The 24,235-nt window shown below is 38.1% G+C and overlaps 1 protein-coding gene and 1 pseudogene across 7 annotated transcripts in view; both read right to left on the bottom strand.

Annotated features, from left to right (window-relative positions):
- The window catches only part of Rbm6 (RNA binding motif protein 6), a 104,166-nt gene that overhangs the window by 21,099 nt on the left and 58,832 nt on the right, over positions 1-24,235 (bottom strand). The window contains exon 1 of one of the 7 annotated variants that reach the window (XM_063248891.1): positions 1,087-1,108. The exons of the other annotated variants lie outside the window; for them this stretch is intronic. The gene's annotated coding sequence lies outside the window, so the exon portion shown is untranslated. Of the gene's footprint in view, positions 1-1,086; positions 1,109-24,235 lie in introns of those variants that run through there. 7 annotated transcript variants of the gene reach the window in all.
- The window catches only part of LOC100713690 (pre-mRNA-splicing factor SLU7-like), a 33,986-nt pseudogene continuing 12,735 nt past the window's right edge, over positions 2,985-24,235 (bottom strand).

The raw sequence follows: 24,235 nt of genomic DNA, 5'->3' as shown, positions 1-24,235 counted from the left end.
AAACTTATGTATCAGCAAAAGGAATTGGCTGTTTCAAGCCACTAACTTGGGGCAGTGTAGCAGAGAAAACTTAAGCTCAGGCAAGGGGAGTAGAAGGTGAATTCAGTCTTCAGTCTCGGCTCCAGTTGGCTGGGGTGCTGTCCTTGGGCAGGCAAGGCCCAGTCTAGTCCTTTAGAAGTTATGCAGTGAATTTCCATGAATCCCAGCCAAGTCCCCCACCTGGTTCATGAACTAGTACACTATCAAGAAGAAAGCTTACTCTTCTGCAGCTCAGAGGCTAATTCACATCTTTTTGCAGAGACATAAGATCTTTAACTTTGGTGCCTAAACATTTTCTTTGGAATACTGACTGCTTGGCAAAAGCAGAAAGAGACAGACAGACAGACAGACGGACAGACAGACAGAAAGAGAGAGAGAGAGATCGATCAACACTAAAGACAAGAAGAAAGAAGGAAGTTAAAAGTTCCACAACATATTACTTTCTTACAGCAGGAAACTGAGTGGCTGGTAGCAGCAGTAGTAGTGGTGACAGCAGTGGCAGCAAAATCATTCTGGCTTGGAGCCTGCAGAGTGAGCCAACCCTGAGATCTGAATAGCAACCACTGGCAAATAAGCCTTTGGGGAAGTATGGCAGCAGAACAGATACAAAAGGAGTTCAATAAGCCTGCAGACACAGAGCTCCCTTGCTTTTCCAATTTTTTCAAGTCACAAATTTTGTTTCACATCCAGAAAAAAAATATATTAAATTTTGTTTAATAAACACAAGCCAGTAGATTTGTAGTAGAGTGCAGGAAAAAAGTCTCTACCTAACAACAAGAGACCCTCACACATGCTTATAAGTGAACTAGCCAAGAATGTGACTCTGCAACTAGCCCTTGTACTATGTACATTCTCCACCTTCTAGGGTCCTCTGTGTCTCCTCAGACAAAGCTCTGAGTTTTTCAATGGACCTCAGTTTCTTGCTTGGACCCATATATCTGTCAAATAATGCTTTACTTCTCTGCTTTTTCTCACCAGAAAAGACAAGAGAAATACACACAATAAGAGTATTGTCTTGTCAAAACCAAAGGAAAACTGCCCACCTACCTAGGACTTAGAATCTGTTCTCCCGGGAAACTGTTTCCTGGCTTGACCTCAATCAAGGCTGAAGGACAATGACAATAAAAATTGCTAACATTTATTAAGTGTTTACTCAGAGCCAGAAACTGCTAAGCTATGTTACTTAATCCCTAATGATCCCATGAAGTAACATTTCCACTTTACAGAGGAGGAAACATGTTCAGAGGGACTAGATCATCCAGCTGACAAAGGTCAAATATCAAGTCATCAGGAACTGTAGAAAAGGGACTTTCTGTCTTGTTCAGCAATTCCTACTTGATATTAGGGATAGGCAATCTACCTCAGGAACTGATCAGGAAAGAAAGTTCTGTAGGCAGAAAGGATCAGGTGAACATCAGTCTGTCAAGCTCTACCCACGCAGGAGGTCAATACGGCCCCCTTCCAAACACATGAACAGTACATCACATCATTTAAGAGCTTGGGCTCTAAGCAAGGCTCCCTAAATTTGAATCCTGTCCCTATTCCATGACCTTCAGCAAGCTCCTTAACTTTGTGCTTTAGTTTCCTCATCTGTAAAGTGGGGATCACAGAACCTACTTGATAGGGTAGTTGTAAACATTATGGAAATACAGTACATGTAAAAACCTTACCACAGAATATAAGAATATTGAGTGAAGGCTCAATAAATGTTGATACTTCAAGTTTAATTACTCAAAAAAGACTGGCAGGAGCAGGATTAAATAGTCACTCACTTCACCTCGTTTGGTGGGAATATTTTATATCCCATTTCCATCTCCTCAAAGACTAAACTTTCACAGAGAAAGGTGAATACACAACAGAACTTGTATCTTAGTGACTATATTTTGTGTTAGTTGTCAAATTGTTTTTATTATCAGCAGCGAACAGTATCTAGTTCAAAAAAGGAGAATAAAAGCTTTTGTAGAAAGGGCTGAATACAATCAATCAGTCATGCTGGAGGAAACAGAGGCTTTGCACCAGGCTACAGAGGGAGGTACTGCTGTCATAGCATACTGTGCATACCAAATCCAAAAAGCATGTTGGCCATCATTTGAAAAGCAATCAGTAGTAACCACTAGAACAAGTTAACACGGAAAAGCAATCAGTAGTAACCACTAGAACAAGTTAACACGGCATTTACTCAACTGCAAATTCTGATTTTACCACTTGGAGGCAATACATTCAGGAATTTTTAAGGCAAGGAGCACTCAGACAACAAGCATATTTTTTATAGTAGCTGTGCACATATGACCTATTATTGAGGATGGCATATTTTCCCTGTCAGAAGTCACCATGGGCATGTCAACTCTGAGATTCCTTTTACTTCAAGCACTACAAAGGCAATGATGTCTTATTCTTACAGAATATCCTATAATTTAGGCGGCCCTTCTTTACAATCCTGCATATAGCTAGATATCAGGTTGTCAGTAAACCCTGTGAAAGAATATGAAATGGTTTTAATATCATTGATGAAAAGTCACAGAAAAAAAATCTAAGTCAGAATCATCAGGTTTGTCTATGACTTGATTCTCTTACTGTTATGAAACACAGGTAGCTGAGATACGCCAAACACATGTGTGACATATATATATTGCACCCTTCCCCATTCTTGCTAGGTCTTTTCTCCAGAATTCACAGAGCAGCAATCTATCAGCATCTCCTAGTGAAGTAACCTGTGGGGAGAGAGGTTAACAAATCGGTAGAATGATACAATCAATTTTAGTGGCTCGCCACTTTTGTCTACTATTTACTATCTTCACACAGATTTTTATTCTTCATTTGAAATGTTGGATCATTAAGCTACTCAAGCAAAGGATTCACGAAAATTACTCAAGTAAAACCATGAATTTGATGAACAGGTCTGGATCCTAAAGCATCACAGATCTGTAAGTAAAAACAAAGTAATATTTTCCTGAAGCAGTGTTAAGCTTAAATTAAGACTGAAACCTGCTAAAATTCTCAAATCCCAAGCTCTCATAGGTGTACCTAAGTATATTCCAAGGGATCTTAACATGATGCTGCAAAAAAAAAAAAGATAGATCAAACATTTTTCCCCAGAATAGCAAAGAAAGTTCTTGCGCTCCACTACCAGGACACTGGGATTGAGGGATGCTGAATTTAACATCTCAGCTGGTCTTACAGACTTCACAACTCCACTTTGCAATTGTCAACATGTGAAGACTTGTACCAGAGCTGAGACTCTACTAAATGCATCCCTTGGCTCATGACCAGCCCTCAAAGATTCTTAAGACAGTAGGTAGTACAAGTGAAAATCTACAGGAAAGTTAACTTTCATAGCAACTGCATAGGTCTGCTGAAGACTGCCAACACAAGCTCAGTCCCAGTTATATTTTATACTAAGAATATCACTGCTGTGTGACATAACAGACTTTTCCACTGAAGTACAGACAAACAGGATCAAAACATAGGAAAATAAATAATTCACATTAAAAAATCAGCAATCTTCTTCACTGATTTGTTTTCCAAATACAAGATAGTTAATATTATCTTTCCTCTTTTCTTTTTTGGCACCAGGAACTAAACTCAGAATCTCACACTTGTTAATAAGCAGGTGCTGTACCACTGAGCTAGCAACATTCCTGGTCAAGAATTAGGTTATTAGGGGCTGGGGATTTAGCTCAGCGGCATAAGTGCCTGCCTTGCAAGCAGGCAGTCATGAGTTTGATCCCTGGTACCGATAAAAAGGAAAAAGACAAAAAAAAAAAAAAAGAATTAGGTTATTTGTTGGCGAGAACCCCAGTATTGTTTATCAGAGACAGTAATATTTACTCACAAAGCAATTTATAGTTTACAACAGTATTCTTCACAAACGTCAACCCACCAGATTCTAAGTAGGGCATACACAAAACCTGTTTACACATGGGAAAGTATGGCTAGCATACATGGAATAGCCTGCCCAACATTATAGAGCTAATTGGCAATACACAGAGTACAATTAAGTTTTCTTTACACCATATTGCCTTTCGTTGTAATTCATCATACTTGCCACACCAAAGAAGTGATTTCTGATGAACATATACAAAGTAACGACTGAAGAAATTAGGGCCAGGGATCTAGCTCTGCGGCACAAGCACCTGCCTGGCAAGTGTAAGGTCATGAGTTTGATCCCTTGCCCCTCGGCCCCCCCAAAAAGGACTGAAGAAATTTGTTGGGCATGGTGGTACCTGCCTGTAAACCCAGCACTTGGGAGCATGAGGGAGAAGGACAACTGTGAATTAGAGGACAACCTGTACTACATAGTGAGTTGAAGGCCAACTGGAACTACATAGCAAGACTGTATCTCAAACAAAAACAGATTTTGGGCCCACAGACAGTTTTAAAAACTGCCATGAGAACTTTTCTTCTAAACAGTATTGCTAATCCACCAAACTGACTTCCTGAAGTTAGCCTGTTTTTTTGTTTTGCTTTATTTTGTCTTTTTGAGACAGGGTGTCCCTGTGCAGTTGAGGCTGGCCTTGAGCTCACTTTGTAGCCCAAACTGGTCTCAAATTTGCAAGGATCCTCCTGCCTCAGCCTCCTAACTGCTGGGATTACAGGTGTGCGCCATCATAGTCAGCCTTTTTTTTTTTTTTTTTTTTTGTCTTTTTCATTTTTATCGGTACTGGGGATCGAACTCACGACTGCCTGCTTGCAAGGCAGGCGCTTATGCCGCTAAGCTAAATCCCCAGCCCCAGTCAGCTAGTCTTTCCATTCTTAAAACTCCCACAACTTTAGGTGTTTGCTCCTAAGGCAAAGAGGGCTGCCAGTAAGAGCTGTTGCCAGGAATTTCAAGAATGATGACAGTGGAATAGAAGCGGTGTAGACATGTAATCCCAGCACTCAGGAGGCTGAAGCAAGAGGATCATAAGTTCAAATCCAGCCAGAATGACCCTGTGAGGCCTTGTCTCTAAACACAGACTAATAAAAGAACTGTGACAGTAAAATGAACCTAGAGAAAGAGCAAAGCAAGCAGGACAAAAATACCAGTTTTAGAATACATGAATGCGAGATATTTGTGCGCATGTGAGTGTATGTGTTTTGTTTCTTGGAGCTTATTTATTTAATACCTTGCACTTGCCAGTCATGTGCTTATGCTGCTGAGCTATATCCCTGACCCTTTTGGGTTTTTGTTTTGTTTTTTTGCAGTCTGGGAATTGAACCCATGGCTAGGCAAGTGCTGTATTCACTATGTTACCTCTCCAGACTTTTTTTTTTTTTTAATTTTGAGATAGAGTCTCACTAAATTGCCCAGCTTGATCTTGAATTTGCCATTCTCTTGCTTCAACCTCCTGGGTAGTTGGGATTACAGACCTGTAGCTCCATCCCCAACTGAATATATATATAATGTAAATATATATTTATATATAAATTATATATTCATATATAAATTAAATATATATTTATAAATATATAAATTTATTTCCAAGAATGTCACTTAAAACAAATGGTTAAAAAACAACTACAATTAAGAGTTAAATGACTATTGCAATTTCTAATTATAATTTTTTTTTTTTGGTCTTTTTCTTTTTTTTATCAGTACGGGGGATCGAACTCACGACCACCTGCTTGCAAGGCAGGTGCTTATGCCGCTGAGCTAAATCCCCAGCCCCTCTAATTATAAAAAATAAGTTCTAGTTTTGGAGAAAGTAATAAATTTCCTTTCAAAGTGTGTAATAACATTAGGTAAAGTGTTAGAAAAACTGAGGAAATAGAAACTTAACTGTTGAGTAGAATACATTTTTGATAGACAACCAATACTTTTCCCCATCACTAATGTAAAATTAGATTATTTCCACTCTTAATCCATATGTAATGTACTTTGCTTCTCTTCTATTTTGTTTATTCAGTGTGGAAAAGAATACAGTTACTTCAAGACTTCCGAAGCTTTATTAAAATTAGGCAGCAAGAAGAGAAGGAAAGGATTCTTTCCCTACATATCAAGAAAGTGAAGAGTGCATCAGTTGCATCCTCCTGATGAAATAATATCTCCTGTGTATCCTGGATGACTACTGTCCAAGGAAAGAGGTCATAGGGTCATTTGGTGTCTGACATTTCATTCCAAAAGCCTCCACTTCCTCTGTAGTAGGCTCCCAAGTTTCACGTATGCTATTATAAGGTCGCTTCCTCTCATCAATCTACATGCTAATCCTTGACTAGAAAAAGGCAGGCTTTCTCTGCATTCAATGCCTTTTTCAGTTTCTTTTCTTCATCATCATTCTCTGAGTTGCTTTTTTAGTGCTTCTTCTTTTCCTCCTCTTTTAGTTATTCTTTATACATCTCCATGGCAGTATAAGGCTTTTTCGTAGATTCATCTACAGTAATCTATAATACATTTCTCCAAATTAAGTCTTCCCTCATAGAATACCTGAAAAACTAGTGATAGTATGTGTATTCCATCTACCTTTCCAGTAGGATCCCCAGATACGTTTGTGACTGTTGATCTTCACATTCTCCTCATATTTGGAGTAGGCAATAGCCTGCTCTTGTCCTTCAATGACTGTGTCATGTCTTGAGTACTCCACATAATCTTTAGAGTGGGCTAAGAGAAATTCAACTGAAGGCACATGCAAGTGTTCTTGGCCACCATGTTTTTCCAGAATGCTCTCTTTTTGCTGTTCCTTTAAGTCTTCTTTTTTGACTTAGAAGGACTTATATAGCAGCTGCAGATGCACTTCAGATCCTCTGTCATAGGCTTCCCAGGAAAACAACAGTCTGGGTCACTGAAATAGTATCTCCTGTGTATCTAATGAAGTTATCTCCTCCAGAACTCACTTCATCTGAATTCTTCCTTGCACTGACATATGGATTCTTTCTTACTGCCTCTAGGTTTTGGATTGTAATAGGAAGAATTTGGATCCAAATTCTTAAATATTTTGCAACACCTTGAATCCTGAGATTCTGGAAAGTGATTCATCTCTTGGAGTCAAACTTCTGTACAGGCATGTCAATGTCACCTGCATACTTACCTTCATCCTCATCTTCCTATTATGACCACTTTCCGTCTGAGAGTTTGGTTTTTCTTCTCCCCACTAGTGTTTTGGAGGATTAACTTGTTCTACTAATTTGCTGGACTCTAATTTTTCTGGAGTTAATGGGCTTTCAGTGTTCATTTTGCAAGATCCATTTTGGCATACTCTTTCACAGTTTTTATGTGTTCTTCTGGATTATAGCCATTCAACTGATCTCCCTTCTCATTGTAGTCAAACACCAACTGTGGCTGGACAAGTTCATCTGCAGCTATATTAGTACCTGTAATTTTGGCTCCAATTCATCTAGGTCTCTCAAAGTAGTCTTTTTGTGTGTGTGTCATGGCCCCACAATTTTCACATGCTCCTTTGTGGTACTTACTAGTTATGGAATTCTCTTTTACAACTCTCTTGTACCATTCTCCAGATGAGCTGAATTGCTTGTCTTTCTGGCTGTGGTTTCTCACACTTTAAGACAGGTAAAGTATTACCTGCCTTAAAGATTAAATACAATAAAAATAAATAAAAATGGATCAATATATTCTGGCACTGGAGAAATATACTGAGGAATATAAAGACTGAGATGCCTTTTCCTTCTTTATCAACTTCTGTAGGAGCATTGCCCAATTTTTGCTCTTCTTTCTCCAGTCCTATAGTTATCTTCTTTGGTTCCTCCAAATTCATTTCTTTGGTTCCTGATGGATACAGCGTTAGCTGTATCCACAGCTGCTGCTGACATAATGATGGGGCTTCCTCCAATTCAGCAGCCTCTACTCCAAAACTATCCAATAAAAATTTAGTAAAGTCGCCAATGTTTACTTCTGGGCTTTTCTGCCTTCTCCTGGCAATCATTGTCATAGCTTCCAGATGGCTAACATGCTGGGGATTTAGCTCAGCGGCATAAGCACCTGCCTGGCAAGTGCACGGTTGTGAGTTCAATCCCTAGTACCACACAAAAAAAAAAAAAAAAAAAAAAAACAACAACAACAACAAAAAAACCAGACAGACTGCAGATGGCTAACACATATACACTAAGAAGCAGTTGGTGCCTGATGTGGTAGAGCATGCCTGTAATCCCAGCACTTGAGAGACTGAGGTAGGAGGATCACTGTGAATGCAAGACCAGCCTGGGCTACAAACTGAGTTCAAGGCAAGATTGAACCATAAAGTGAAGCCTTGCCTCAAAATAAATGAAGTGAAATAAAATAAAGTAGTTGGTATACAAGCTCTCTGGCACCCCCTACGTCAAGAGTTTGGAATTGTGCTTGTTTCTATATTTACCTTGTGTGGGGAAAAAAATACTAACAACTGCTCTGGAAGTGCAGAATGTTAGAATGTAAAACTCTGAAAAGTTTAGTATCTAAAACAAACAACAGCTTAAGTCTCACCAGGAGACTAAAATGAACGAAGTTTGTGACATATTCAGTAACAAACCAGATGTTAATAGTGATATTAATTAGTAGCCAGAGGCTGGGAACATAGTGTCTTTTCTCAAATTTATGTCAGGTAGAGTGAGGGAGGTACTAAAATAATTACTGAAAGAATTTACAATTGTAAAAGTTGCTACAAAGGGAATACCAGGAATTGTGTGAAGGAACTTTTTTTTTTAGTAACGGGAATTGAACTCAAGACGTTGTGCTTACCAGGCAGGTACTTGTGTAGGAACTGTGAGAAGATAGACAGAGCATGTTTCGGTACTTGTGAACTTGTATATCATTAATAGAAAAAGTACTATACAGCAATTTCCATTTTGAAAAACAGTAGCACTAAGACATCCCAGTTCTTTGGAAATATGCATATGAGGATTTTTTTACTCTCTTTCTCTCCTCCTCTCTTTTTCTTCCTCTCTCTCTTGTCCGTATGTCTTTTTGTGGTGCTGGGGGTAGAACCCATGTCCTCTCATATGGTAGGCAAGCACTTTACCACTGAGCCATGCTCTCAGCCTGAAAGTATACAGATGGATTTAAATACTGGGAAATACACAGCAGTATAGGCAGAATTTCCTGGATTATTTGTGTGTGGGTTATCTGTTCTGTATACTATCTCCCCCATAACATATTTGGTTTCAAATATAATAGATAAAATAACTAACATCCCTGTCTCGACAAGAGTTCAAACGTAATAGGAACCACCACCCCACTTCCGCCTTTTAAAAAGAACTTACAGTGCCTAGAGTTTATGAATTTAGACATAAATTTTGATTTTGTAAGGCAATAGAGGAAGGAAAAGTCAAGCAATTTGCCTGAGAATAGAATCCATGAATCAATCACTCAGAATTTTTTTCCACTTAAAAATATTTCTAAAATTTGCTGATTAGTGTACAGGACTAATTCCTGAGGCATAAACCAGGGAGAACATTTCCCAAAGGAACTATCTAATATGCTGAACAATAGCAAGGAACTTTTTTTTTTAAGGTTTAGATTTTTCTATGAAGGATTTTCAAGAGGGTTTAAAGAAAGCAGGAATTAGTTTTGGATGGGTAGGTATTTGCACAGCTGGATTAGAGAAACTAAATTAACTAGGAATTGTGTGATAGTGATGTAGGGGAAAGAAATTCCCAATCTACTAGATGTCTGGTATGAGTTTGTGTTCTCTAAAATCAAAGAATGAATTTTAGAAAAAATAAAAGTTAAGAGCAGAATATATTCATTGAGAGAAAGAAAGCTTTTGTCGGGGCTGGGGATTTAGCTCAGCGGCATAAGCGCCTGCCTTGCAAGCAGGCAGTCGTGAGTTCGATCCCCGGTACCGATAAAAAAGAAAAAGACAAAAAAAAAAAAAAAAAACTTGTCTGAGACAGAAGGGTTCCAAGTGGTTTGCTCAAGAATACACACACACACATATATATTTTTTTTCTCATTTTTATCGGTACCAGAGATTGAACTCACGACTGCCTGCTTGCAAGACAGGTACTTATGTCGCTGAGCTAAATCCCCAGCCCCTCAAGAATATATTTTTAACACAACTTTTTTGTGTAAAGCAGTCGGATTTATTCTTCATAGGTGCAAGGATATGCTATAGTTCAAATACTTTGTACAACTTACTATTTCTAAAAGCCAAAATCAAATGAGACAAAGGAAAAGAGAAAAGAGAACAGAGGAAGAAAGTAGATGTCAGGAAGTCTGTAATATAAAGAAGGCCTTGTGGCAGGTCTGTTGGTGGGTCCATTGGCCTATTCTATGCTCTCTTAGACTGAACTTTTACAGGACAGAAAGTAGGGGCTAGAGATTTAGCTCAGTGGCACAAGCCTTTGCATGGCATATGCAAGGTCGTAAGTTCAATCCCTGGTACCAAAAAATAAAAAAAAATTAATGCCCAGTCAGAAACAAACAGCTGTATCTATCTGATCAGTTTATGGGGCATCATCAAAATCTGCATTAAGCTAAAACCTTATTTGTGCTTTTTGAGCCAATGTAGCTGGCCTATGCTGTACTGAGTCCCACCTACCATGGTCATAGCTGGGTTTAAAGATAAATTTTGTTTATTCCAGGAATATAACACAATTGAAGCCAGATGCTGACATATAGAAATCTAACTATTTTATCTTACTTTGCTTTTTTGCAGTACTGGAGATAGAATTTCAGGACCTTTGTACTGAGCTACAGGTTCAGTTCTTTTTATTTTTGAGACAGAGTCTCACTAAATTGCTAAGTTGGCCAGGCCAGGGTCCTATTTATGATCCTCCTGTCTCAGTCTCCTTGTATGTTGGGATTAATAACTTTTTAGGATCCCAGTTCTTTTAGAAAATATCTCATCATATAAGAAAATTGAGACTTTTGACCTGCAAATCTTGAAGATAATTCCATTAACTTAGCTTTCTGAAGACAGGAAGAATGGACTTGTCTACTAAGAAATCTTTAAGTCTCTCCTACTATAAGGTTCCATTTAGTTTATATTAATGTCAAAAACAAAGAGACAAATATATAAACAAACCAAATGAATAATAAAGTAGTGGTTTCCTTCCCTTACCCTGGTTTAATTTTCTAGTTTGTTAACTACAGTCAATTACACTCCAAAAATATTAAATGGAAAATTCCAGAAATAAACAATTCCTAAATTTAATTTAATTTTATTTCCTTGGTATCTGGTATGGAACTCAGAACCTTGCACTTGCCATGCAGGTGCTTATGCCACTGAGCTTCATTTCCAGCTCCATTTCCTAAATTTTAAATTGTATGTTATTCTAAGTACTGATGAAAATCTCCTGCTGTACTGTTTTATCCTGACACATGAACTGCTCCTTTGTTCAGTTTCTATACTGTGCATACTTTTTTGCCCACTAGACTCAGTCATCATTTAGTTATCACTTCACTGTCTCAGTACCAAAACATTTATGTTTGAGAAACCCTTATTTTACTTAATAATGGCCCAAACACTAAAGTCATAATATAGGCAATTTGGATATGAAAAACAAAACAAAAGCTATAAATTACTAATATTCAATTGAGACAAATCCAGACTAGCCTTGAACTCATGGTAACTCTCCTGCCTCTGCCTCCCTTGCGCTGGATTATAAGTGCGTGCCTTTACACCCAACTAGAAGCTCTCAATTTAACAATGTGTGTTTAGAAGCCCAGTGGCTCTGCGTTTGATCATCTTTTCAGAATGCTGTTACTGGAGAAAGTAAGTCAGTGGGGCTCGCTGAATGTCTGAACAAAAATATTAAAGCCAGATAAACTAAATAGAGAAATCTTTCAAAAAAGCCAAAGTTATGGGTAGAAAGTAGAATATAAAGAGCTAGTAGAAATAATTGCATCAGTGGTGAGACATAAAGAATAAATGCATCTTCTTGGGGAATTCTTGTAGAATGCAATGCAGCCTTTGAGACGAGCTTAGCAGTGTGGCCTATGGTGTTTGAGGATGAGTAGGTCTCAGTCCACTCTTGCCTGTTCCCTACCACTTCCCACAGTCAGCTCTATAGTATAAAGAAATGGCTTAATTTTAAATTTTACTTTAAAGAGAAAAAGATAAATTTAAAAACAAGGTAATGAGAAAGTAACAATGATTAATACATTGCATGTTGTTATCTTTAAAGTAGTTACTCAGAGTATAAGATACACGTTTAATTATCCAAACAATATTAGCACAAACCTTTTTCTCAATGAATTAAGAGAAATTATTAGTATAACTATTTTAACTATCGTGTATATAATTTTTTTATTTTTACTTTTTCTGTCCTTCTTTTCTCCTTTCTACCTTCCCAGTTTTTCTTCTTTTGAATAGTTTCTTCCCATTTCACAATATCTGTTGTGCATTTTGTATTTTATTTACTGTTTCAGCTTCTTACACTAGGGAGACAATATATTTACATGTGAGTCTGATTTGTTTCACTTATGACTATGGTCTCGAGTTATATACATTGGTCTCGAGTTATATACATTTACCTATAAACTCGTTTATCTTTCTTTATAGTACTCCATTATATAAAAAGACATCTTTTTTATCCATTCCTTGTGTTATTTCTAAGATCTAGGTATTACAGATTGTTCTTGTATAAACACTAGTGCACATATATCACTATGGTATGATGTTTTTAATTCTTCTGGGAAGATACCCAGCAGGGTAATACTGGATCAGATGGTACCTCTAATCTTAGTTTTTTGAGGAATCTCCACACTGATTTTGATTTTATCAAATCAATGAACAAAGCAAATTAATAACCTTTCCATTTTCCACATTGATTTTACATCCCTTCCCCCATACTGACTCAGTCTGAAGTTCATAGCAATGAAGCATGCCTAGATATTGAATTTATGGTCCATTTTTTCCAGAAGAAACAAGCCAGAAAACTAAACAGTAGTCACCTGAAAATTTAAGAATATTATAAAAATGATGGTATCAGCTGCCCTTAGTATGGTATATGGTGGGTGTGATTGTGGTAAGACTCAGCTTATCTTTCATCTAGACTGAAAACCCTTGCCCTACATATCTCATAATTATTTTAGGGTTAACTGAGATAATTGTTAAGAAAAAACAGGCTGCACAGGCTGGGGATTTAGCTCAGCAGCCTAGTGCCTGCCTGGCAAGGAGAAGGTCATGAGTTTGAGACCTACTTATCCTCAGACATCATAGGCCACCCTGCTAAGCTCATCTCAAAGGCTGCATTGCATTCTACAGGAATTCCCCAAGAAGATGCATTTATTCTTTATGTCTCACCACTGATGCAATTATTTCTACTAGCTCTTTATATTCTACCTTCCACACATAACTTTGGCTTTTTTGAAAGGTTTCTCTATTTAGGTTATCTGGCTTTAATATCTTTGTTCAGACATTCAGAGAGCCCCGCTGACTTACTTTCTGCAGTAACAGCATTCTGAAAAGATGATCAAATGCAGAGCCACTGGGCTTCTAAACACACATTGTTCAATCCACATTTTAGTAAGGTCACCACCCACAGTGTTTTTTTTTTTTTTCCCTAGGCAAACCGCTATGGACTCAGTGTCACTTAGAAGATACATGACGAAAATGGAGAAAAGACACAAGACTAAATAAAAATGAAAGCTTCAAATCAGAAAAGGTCCACCAGAAGAGGATACAGGCTTAACACTTTCTGGTCCATTCATTTGTACATGACATAAAAAGAAAATTATGGAATTCAGTTCCTGACAAAAATGAGGGATGGCTTTTCACATTTAAGACATATTAAAGTAAAACAAAGTCTATATTTAGAAAGAAACATTTGCCAAGTTATAATATCAGGGCCTGCATGTATGAAGTGAGGGAATGAACCTTGTACAAAGCAAAAATCTGGGGTACTCTAGGTATTTGGGAGAAGATAGAGCTGAGAAGTCACTAACAATGTCCCAGGCGGAGCCACTGCCTAGTGCTAAAAATGCATGGATCACAGCCATCAAGAAACCCTCCTCCTCATTCTACAGGCTGGTGGTAATTACAGTCTAACACATGGGCACTTTTAAATAACACCCAACTTAGGAGATATGCATTGTATTTTTTTTTTAATGTAGAGTCTCATTATGTAGTTCAGGCTGGCCTTGGACTCATGCAGCCCAGGGTGGCCTCAAACTCACAGTGATCCTCCTGCTTCAGCGTCTTGAGTGCTGGAATTATAGGTGTATGCCACTGTGCTCAGCCAGCATTCACTGTATTAAAAAAGCAACTTTTGGGTCAGGGGTTTAGCTCAGCGCTGTAAGCACCTGCCTTGTAAGCACAAGGTCATGAGTTTGATCCCCAGTACCAAAAATAAATAAATAAAATAAATAAAAAATAAAAAAGCAACTTTTACAGTTGGAAGGTTGCATAATTATATAAATGAAACTTTAATGATCATATAATTAATTAAATGATTATATAATTGAAACTTTCCCACCTTCATAAGAAAAACTAGGGAAAAACATTTAAAAATTGTGAGTGGTAAGCAATTATTAACGGAAACATTTTGAAGTCTGCATTGCACAAAGTAACCTGCATGTCTGGATTTTCCCTTTGTGTTCAGTATCTTGAAAGACTAAGTATAACAAATATGTATAATTTATGCATAAGCTAATCTCGGGTTTGGGAAGATGATCAACATACATATTTACATTACAACACACAGCTGGCCTCTCTCTGAGAGTCTGATTCAGTATGCTGAGATTATTCCTTCTGAGATGACTTCTATAATTCTTCAAATGTCTTCTTCACTCTTTCTAAAACATCTCCTCATCTTCTCAAATTACATTAGACAGAAAAACATACACACTCTTTTTAAACAAGTGCAGGTAGGCATGAGAGTGCTTGCCTGCAATCCCAGCATTTGGGATACTGAGGCAAAAGGATCACTAGTTAGAAGGCAGCCTGGACTAGTGAGTTCAAGGTCAGCATGAACTACATAAGGAGACCTTACCTCAAAAACAAACGAAAAAACATGGAAAAAATAACTGCTATCTGAGCAAGGGTTTCAACAATACAAAAACCTAATTATGCTCTTGTGGAGATTATGCTTTTATAACCAACAAGCACACTTATAAACAACTAAGAAGCACATACTGAACTGAGCACAGTAGCATGTTCCTGTAATCCAGCACTCTGTAAGGCTAAGGCAGAAGAAAAGGGTCACAAGTTTGAGCCTAGCCTGGGCAAAGGCCCTTACTAAAGTCCCTATTTCAAGATTAAAAAAAAAATTTTTTTAAAGTTGGAGAATGGGGCTGGGGATTTAGCTCAGTGGCATAAGAGCCTGCCTGGCAAATTCGATCCCCAGCACACACACACACACAAAGTTGGAGAATGTAGCTCAGTGTTAAGACTCTGGGTTCAATCCCCAATACTGGGGAGAACATACTGGGGTGGGGGACGTAGCTCATGGTAAAGCATTTGTCTAGCATATATGAAACCCAAGTTCAATTCTAGGAGATCTCCAGAAAGAATGTCTACCATTAAATCAAATAATAAATTCTGGAAAGGCTGCGAGAAAAAGTAACTCTTTTACCATTGTTGGTAGGAATGTAAATCACAGTACGACCACCATGAAAATCAGTATGGAGCCAGGTGTGGTGGTACATGCCTGTAATCCCAGCACTTGAGAGGCTGAGACAGGAGGATTGCCCTGAGTTTAATACTAGCTAGGGCTACTATATAGTGACTTTAGGCCCAGCCTGAATTGTATAGTGAGATTGTCTCGAAATACATACACACACACACACACACACACACACACACACACACACACACACACATGCACGCACACACGCGTGCATGCAAAAAGGATCAAGAGAGGGTGAAAGGGAAGGAAATAGAGAAAGTGATATAAAAAGAATTAAAAACATGTTATGTACATACACCAACACTATAATGAATGTAATCATTACATACTGCAAACATCTACTACTAAAAATAAAAATTTAGAAAAAAAATAGAGTACTACAACCTTACAAATTAGATTGCTTAGATTAAGAGGACAAGAATCTTGCCAGAGGACAAGAATTCTGCATAAATTAAAAATATCACTAAGGTGGGGCCAGGGATATAGCTCAGTGGCAAAGTACTTGCCTAGCAAGCACAAGTTTGTGAGTTCTTATCCCCAGTACCCAGAAAAAAAAAAAGATCACTAAGGAGCCAGGTGTGGAGGTTCATGCCTGCAATCACAGCACTCTGGAAAGTTGGGGAGGTAGGAGGACTACATGTTTGAGACTAGCCTAGGCAACTTAATGATTTAGCAAAACATTCAGACTCAAAATTTATTTTATTTAATCCCCTCCCCATCTCAAAATTTTAAAAAGGGGAGCAGGGGATGGGGATAGAGCTCAGTGGAACTCAGTAGCCCTGAGTTCATTCCCCAGTATCAATCAATCAATTAATCCATCAATCAAAATTTTAAAAGGCCCTCATGGTGAGCCAGGTGTGGTAACACATGCCTACAATCCCAAGAACTCCGGAGGCCAGACAGGAGTACTGTGAATTCAAAGCCAGCCTGAACTACATAGTGAGACCCTGTCTTAAAAAAAATCAGTGAATGAATAAATGAATGAAAAGGCTATCATAGGCCTTTCAATCTAGTAACAGCTGATATTATCTTTACTAGACATTACCCAGGCAGTTTGTCAATTTAGCTACTGATTTCATTTTTTTTTCTTTTTGTCTTTTTGAGACAGAGTCTTGTTATGCACTTCAGGCTTATCTTGGGCTCATTTTGTAGGCTGGTCTTGAACTTGCAATGATCCACCTGCCTCAGCCTCCCAAGTGCTAGGATTACAGGAGTGTGCCACCATGCCAGGCCTAGCTATTGATTTCTTCATTCTTTATTTTTCAGGGCTTCAACACTACCTTGAGACTACTGACACAAATGCCTAACAATGGAAGTCCTTTTCATTTCGAGTACTCAGGAAGGCCACAAGTAGCCATTTCGTGGGCAAAGAGCCCAAACTAATATTCTCTGGTTCTCAAGAGCCCTAAATAAGCCTAAAATGTGACAGAAACAAATGTAAATATGTCTCTTGATTGGTAATAGCCCAGTTTGTAGGTAACTGCATATATCTAACACTGTTCTGGGTTCATAACACACATGGAAGAATTTAAAGAAAAAAAATCCTATACCTTTTAGCTGTAATGTCTTTGACACAAGGTGGCATAAGCAATAATATATAAACAAGCAGAAACAGTAAGTATGTTATTTAATGACTGGCTCTGGGCAGGAAAACATGTAATATACAAAAGAAACTTAACTGTTCAGGAGTTAACTGAACACCTAGTCCTTGATATGTTTGAAACACAAATAACAAAGATTGATCCAGATCTATAGCATCAAGTAACCCAAAATATCTGGTTAAAAAAACAAATAGCTGGGCATGGTGTTGTAGGTCTATAAATTCAGGTCTCAGAAGGCTAACAGATAAGATCACAAGATCAAAACCCCCATGAGCAATCTAGTAAGACCTTGTCTCAAATTAAAAGAAAAAAATTAAAAAGGGCTAGAGATGTAGCTTAGTACAAAGGCCTTTGGTTCAATCCTCTGTACAAAAAAAAGCCAGAGTGGCAATGTAAATAACTGAAGGCTTCTAAACCAGAACTGAAACTTAGTCATCTGATCTGTAAGGATCCCCATGTTCTCAACATCACACCACTCCAAGATGGGGAATCACAGGTTATCTGCCTGGGGAGTTTCTGGTCAAAAATTGAAATCTTTAGCATTCCCACTCTTGTATATATACCTGTGACAATTGAAAATGTGTCCACACAAAAATTTGTACGTGTGTTCATAGCAGTGTTACTCATAACAGATATGAATTGCAATAACTCAAATATCAGATAAACAAAATGTAGTATACTCATAATAGGATCTAACCACAAAAAGAAACAAAATATTGATTCATCCTATAACATGGGTGAATATAGAAAATACTGCGCTAAGTGAAACCACCAGTCACAGAAGACCACATACTATATGAATCCACGTGCAGTAGTACTAAGTTTGTGAAATGAAGTATCACTGTGCACGAAGTGTTCATAGCAGGCAAATCTACAGATAGGAACATATGTATATGCTTAGGGTGTTGGTGAAGCAGAGTAGAAAAATTTGAGTAGGGACTACTAATAAAGTTTGTTTTTTAAATTTAACGAAGTATATTTGTACAATTTAGGTATATACACTGATCACATTCATCACAGGGAATTTGTACCTGTACATGATACACCTTGATCTGTTTTTTCTTCTGTACTTTGGATTTAGAGTGAGTGATAAAGATGTTCTGAAATTAATGATGACGACTGTAAAACCTTGTGAATATATTAAAACCACTGGTTTTTTTTTTTTTTTAACTAAAGCTACTCTGAAAGGAAGAATTTTATGATATGTAGATATTATCTTTTTTTTTTTGTTACCAGTGATGGAACTCACGACTGCGTGTTTGCAAGACAGGTACTTGTGCCATGGAGCTAAATCCTCAGCCCCAAAGAGACAGTGAGAGAGTGCCAAGCCAGGACCAGCAAGCCTGGCAGAAGCACAGGGAATTGAACCAGCGATTTCCATTTGCCATGTGAGCACGCAGACCACCGAGCCAGAAGTCCAGATAGTGATCTTCTTTTTTTTTTTTTTTTGTCTTTTTCGTTTTTATCGGTACCAGGGATCGAACTCACGACTGCCTGCTTGCAAGGCACAGATGGTGATCTTAATAAGCAAATTAAAGAAACAACTGAAAAACCATTTAGAGTTGTAAGACTATTACCAAAGCAAAGGTCCTCAGTTACCTCATTCCTCTTTCTTCCCTATAATGGCTCATATGGATCCTGCTTAAATCAAATCAGCAGTCTGCCTCTAGCTTTTTCTCTTTTTAAGCAAGCATACCACAGCTAAACTCTTCCTCCTTATTACATTCCAATTCTTGCTCAAAGTTCTGGTTCATTATATATATATATATATCTCAGCTAAAAGGAAACATTTATTTACACAAACAAGATGATAGCCAAAGAAATATCTGACCAACCTTTAAGTACTACAATAAACATTGGCAGATACTGTTTAAATAGTGAAACATGCCTTAATTTGTCAGTTTATACATTTAAGTTATAACATAAAAATGTTGGGCATGGTCATGCTGAGGTACAACCTGGGAAGACTGCCTTGAGTTTGAGGCCAGCCTGTACTACATAGTGAGACCTTGCCTCAAAATGACAACAAATAATTATAAAATAACAGTTTTCATTATTGCTTTACTCCTACACAAGGAGACGTACATACTCATTAGAGGAACTAAACAGCTAGTAAATGATAATATGTATGTAGGCAGCAATCCATGAGGCTTAACTAGTAAGTGACAGAGTAAAGATACAAAAGCCCAAAAAGTCCACTCATAGGTCTATAGTGAAGGGAGCAAAGGTATCCAAAGCTAGCTTGCTAACTTCCTTTCTCCCTCCCTTCCTTCTTTTTTTAAAAGGTAATTTGGATTGAACCCAGTCTTCCCAATGAGGTACATCCCCAATCCTTTTTTTTTTTTTTTTGGTCTTTTTCCTTTTTATCAGTACCAGGGATCGAACTCACGACTGCCTGCTTGCAAGGCTGGCGCTTATGCCGCTGAGCTAAATCCCCAGCACCCCCCCAACCCTTTTTTATTGAAATAGGTCCATGTTAAGTTTCCCTCTACTCTACATCTTCCAGTTTTACTAACAGTTTGGTTAGGAAGTCCTCTGGTAAGAAACCTAAAAATATTAAAGGTAAAATTCTACAAAGTATTTTGTTACTGCTAACCTTCCATTATGCCTATTTTTTTATTTTCATTTTTTAGTCTTTTTGAGGTAGTATTTCACTATTAGTTCAGGCTGGTCTTGAATGTACTTTGTAGCCCAGGCTGGCCTCAAAACTCAGAGTGATTCTCCTGTCTCAGCCTCCCAAGTGTTAGGAACACAGTTGTCGCCACCACGTCCAGTCTTATTATGCCTAATTTTAAGTTAAACTTTATCACAGGTTTGAATGTACAGAAAAAATTATTGTACATATAAGGTTCAGTATTATCAGTAGTTTCAGAAAGCCACTAAAACCTTTGAGATGTAGTGGACCCTTGACATATGAACTCAATTAGTTCCAGAGGGCTGGTCGTGACTCAAGTTGTCAACTGACAGCTCAGGTTTCTCTACATAGCCTTCAAAGTCTCTCTCCTGTTTATAGGCAGATCTGTGTCCTTAGACATGGGTTCAGGATTTCTCAGTTAGCCCCATACAGGAAAGGATGTTGTAATGTTCCTTTCACAACTCTTTAAGGGTTAAATCTGTATCTTTATCTGAACCACAAGAGGTAAGGGTTGAGGTCATAACTCAAAACTTTGGTCATAAATTAAAACTAAAATTCTGGGTATAACTTAAATTGTTCCTATGTCAGGCTGGTAGTAATCTGAAATTATCCCTGATGGGATTACTATACTTGTTTTATTTTAAAATATTTAACAGTTCTGGAGGATTTAGCTCAGTGGTGTATGTGTCTGTCTGGCAAGCGTGAGGTTGTGAGTTGATCCCCGATAACAAAAATAAGTAAATAAATAATATTTAACAATGTGTTTGTGAGATTATTAGCCATTTAAATTGTATTAAATTTCTTTGCCTCCTTGTTTCGCAGTGCTGGGGAAATCTCTACCCTTAGAGAGAACCTAAGGTCCACCTTCTATAAAAATGCATATTCTATTAGTTGACCTCTAAGCATTCAAAGCTAGCATGTGCTAAGGTCACTGAGAAAGGAATCTTCTTTATGGTTCAAAAGCAGTAAATGAAGCCAGGTGTGGTGGCTCATGTCTGTAAGTGCTTTCACTACTCTGGAGGCCAGCCTAAGTTAATTTAGGGACTGAATCTCTCGTCTCAAAAATGAAACAAACAAACAAAACAAAACAAAACAAAGGGCTGGGGGTATATAGCTCAATGAGAAGGCCTTACTTGGATTCAACTACTGGGCACTGAGGGGTACTACCCAGGCGTGGAGGTGCAGACCTATATACTCTCAGCCACATGGGAGGAAAAGGCAAAATGAATGAAAGTTTCAGATCAGCCTGAGCAACTTAGGCTCTGTCTCAAAGTTTAAAAGGCTGAGGATATGGTTCAACATTCCCTAGGTTCAGCCCCCAGTACCACATGATTATGTGCATGCATACATGTGCTCACTACTGTAACTTCTTGTCCACAAATTTAATAACCAAGGTGAAATGTACCAATTTTTAGAAAGCTACAATTTGTCAAAAATTACACAAGAAAAAAACCCAGATGATCAGAATATGCCTATAGTTATTAAAGAAACAGGACCAACATTAACAATTTTTGCAACAGAAAGCACCAGATGGCTATGCTAGTGAAAGCTGACTGCTACAGCTTATGTTTTAGATGTTCCCCAAGTCCTTATGTGGTCGGGGGTGTGAGGGGATTTTCGGGGTTAGCTGGATCTACAGTGTTGATGCTAGGATTAAGGGTGTGTGATTACTGAATTACTAAATAATAAATTACTAAATAAAAGTCCACTGATTGGTCTGGCATAGTGCCAAGTGTAGATAATGGGAAGGTGCATCCTGGGTGTGAGCATACCTGCTATGGGTGTTTAGACAGAAATACAAGTATAAAATAAAACTGACAGAAGGCTGCTAATGTCAGTCACCTGCTGCTTCCTCCCTACTTCGAAGCTCTGCAGCCTTAATGGTTTCTTCTCTGTGATGGCCCTTTCCCTGTCATGCACCCTGCGTTGGGGCCAGCCAACTATTAACTAAAACCACTATAAACTGCGAGCTACAATAAATGTTACCTTCTTTAACTTTGGGGGTCCAGTATTTTGTTTCAGCAACAAGAAAAGTAAACAAGACATTGACCATACTTAAGAAAGAAATTATACTATTGTATTTCAATTGATTTTAGAAGGAAGTAGAGGAATATTTCCTAACTCATTCTATGAGGCAAACCTTACCCTAATTCTTTTTTCACTCCTTTGGTTTTCTGAGATAGGGTTTTGCTATGTAGTTCAGGCTGGCCTCAAACTCTCGGGATCCACCTCACTTAACCTCCTAAATTCTGGGATTACAGGGATGTGCCAGCATGCCAGCAACCCTAATTCTAGTACTAGACAAACAAAAGAAAACTACAGACCAATATCGCCCATGAACAAAGGTGTAAAACTCTCAAAGTATTAGCAAGTTAAACTTAATAAAGTATAAAGAATAATGTACCAAAACCAAGTAGAATTTATTTCCTGTATGCAAAGTTATTGGTTCAATATTCAAAAACCAATTACCACAATGCACAATTAAACAAACACAGTGGTATATGCAGAAAAAGTACTTAACAAAACCCAATGCCCATTCATGATTTAAAAGAAACACTCAGCCAATGAAGAATAGTGGGAACCTTAAGTTGATAAAGCACATGTAAAAAAGTTGTATGGCAAATCAGATACTAGCTGTTTTCCTACCAAGATTAGGTACCAAGAAGGAATGCGTCCTTCAACAGCTCCTTTTCAACAGTAATAAAGTCCTAGCCAATGGAATAATCTAAGAAAAAGAGGCTAAGGCAGAAAGATGAGTATAAATTTGAGGCCAGCATGGGCTACATAGTGAGATCGTGTTTGAACAAAACAAAACAGGAAGGAAAATATAAAACTGCCTTTGTTCACAGATGATATGGCTGTTGAATTGAAATATCCAAATAACACAAGAGGAGGGGGAAACTCCTGAAACTAAGAGATCATGGCAAGTCTACAAGTATATACCCGCAAAAGGAACATGTACTTGGAAGTATGGGTTCCAATGTGGCAAAGCTAAGGTTATAGAAACTTTAAAAGGAACAGCCTACTGGCAAGGAACTAGATCATGACTGTTCCTCCATTATGAAGAGATTAAAGTTGTTCTCATAAGGTAGGCTGGGTCTCACAGGGGTGGAGAGCTCCTGAGAAAGGTAGTAATCCAGTGAGGCCTTGCTTCTCACTTGGACCCTTCAGCACAATGCTGTTTCCTTTTCCACTTCTCTGCAATCCTGTGACACAGCCAGGGAAGCTATCACCAGACACTAGTATATGTTGTTTAGATTTTGCATCCTCCAGAATCATGGGGCAAATAAATCTGTTCTCTCTCCCCACTTCTTCTGTTTGTTTTATTTATTTGCATTACAGGGGACTGAATCCCATCTTCATACTTAGCTACACACCTAGCCCATTTTTGTTTTTTATTTTGAGGCAGAGTATCACAAAATCATTTAAATGGCTGGGCTGTGATCAAACTTGTGATCTCCCTGACTCAGCCTCCTAAACTGCTCCAATTACAGATGTGATCCATGCCTCCCTTAAATTTCTTTCCTTTATGAAGTTCCCTGTCTTAAGTAATTTGACAATACAAAGTGGACTAAAACAGAAGATTAATATACCAAAGTCAACTTCCTGTATTTCAGCAAATTTGAAATAAAAAAAGATAGCGCTAGATTAGCACCAGAGAAACAAAATATTTGTAGTTAACAAAAATAAAAATATGTATCAGATTTATATAAAAAAGCAACAGAACTGATGAAAAAGTCAAGCACGGTGGAGCCCCCCTGTAATCCTAGTAGTGAGGAGGCTGAGTTGGGAGATTATCCTGAGTTTAAGGCCAGCTCAGAATTCAAAGAACAAACACATATCTTAACTAATTCAAGTTCATGGATAGGAAAACTCAATATTGCTGATATGTAATTTGGGGAGGGGGTGCTGGGAATCAAATCCAGGGCCTTGTGCACACAAGGTAAGAACTGTACCACTGAGCCCTATCCCCAGTCACGAGATGTAAATTTTTACTAATATAATCTATATAGATTCAAAGCAATCTCAATAAAAATCTCAGAAACTTGTCTTTTGGAGATCAATAAACCAATCCTAAATCCTTTGTGGAGAAGCAAAACACCCAAAATAGCTACCAAAATGCTAAATGAGAAAAGGTCAGCAGAGCAACACTGCTGGGAGTCATGGTACATCCTGTAATCCTTGCTGGGGGTGGGAATCAGATGGGTGGGGATCCAGAGGGGTGGGGAGCCAGGAGTTTCCCAAGTTTGAGGTCTCTCAGTTAACTCAGAGAGATCTTGCCTCAAAATAAAGGGATGCAGCCCACCATCACTTCCAGTCCACCTTACTCCCAGACCAAGGCACTATTCAACTTCACGACTACAGGAAATAAGATAGTATGGCACTGATGGAAATATAGATAAATAGAGCAAAGAGCAAAATAAGGAGCCCAGAAAAATATTAACACAAAGATAGTCAACTTAGACAAAGAAGCAAAGGC

This window comes from Cavia porcellus, unplaced genomic scaffold, assembly GCF_034190915.1.
Source record: "Cavia porcellus strain 051 isolate PalLab524CR breed Dunkin Hartley unplaced genomic scaffold, mCavPor4.1 scaffold_5, whole genome shotgun sequence".
Classification (NCBI taxonomy): Eukaryota; Metazoa; Chordata; class Mammalia; order Rodentia; family Caviidae; genus Cavia; species Cavia porcellus.
This window is presented reverse-complemented; position numbering and strand designations above follow the sequence as displayed.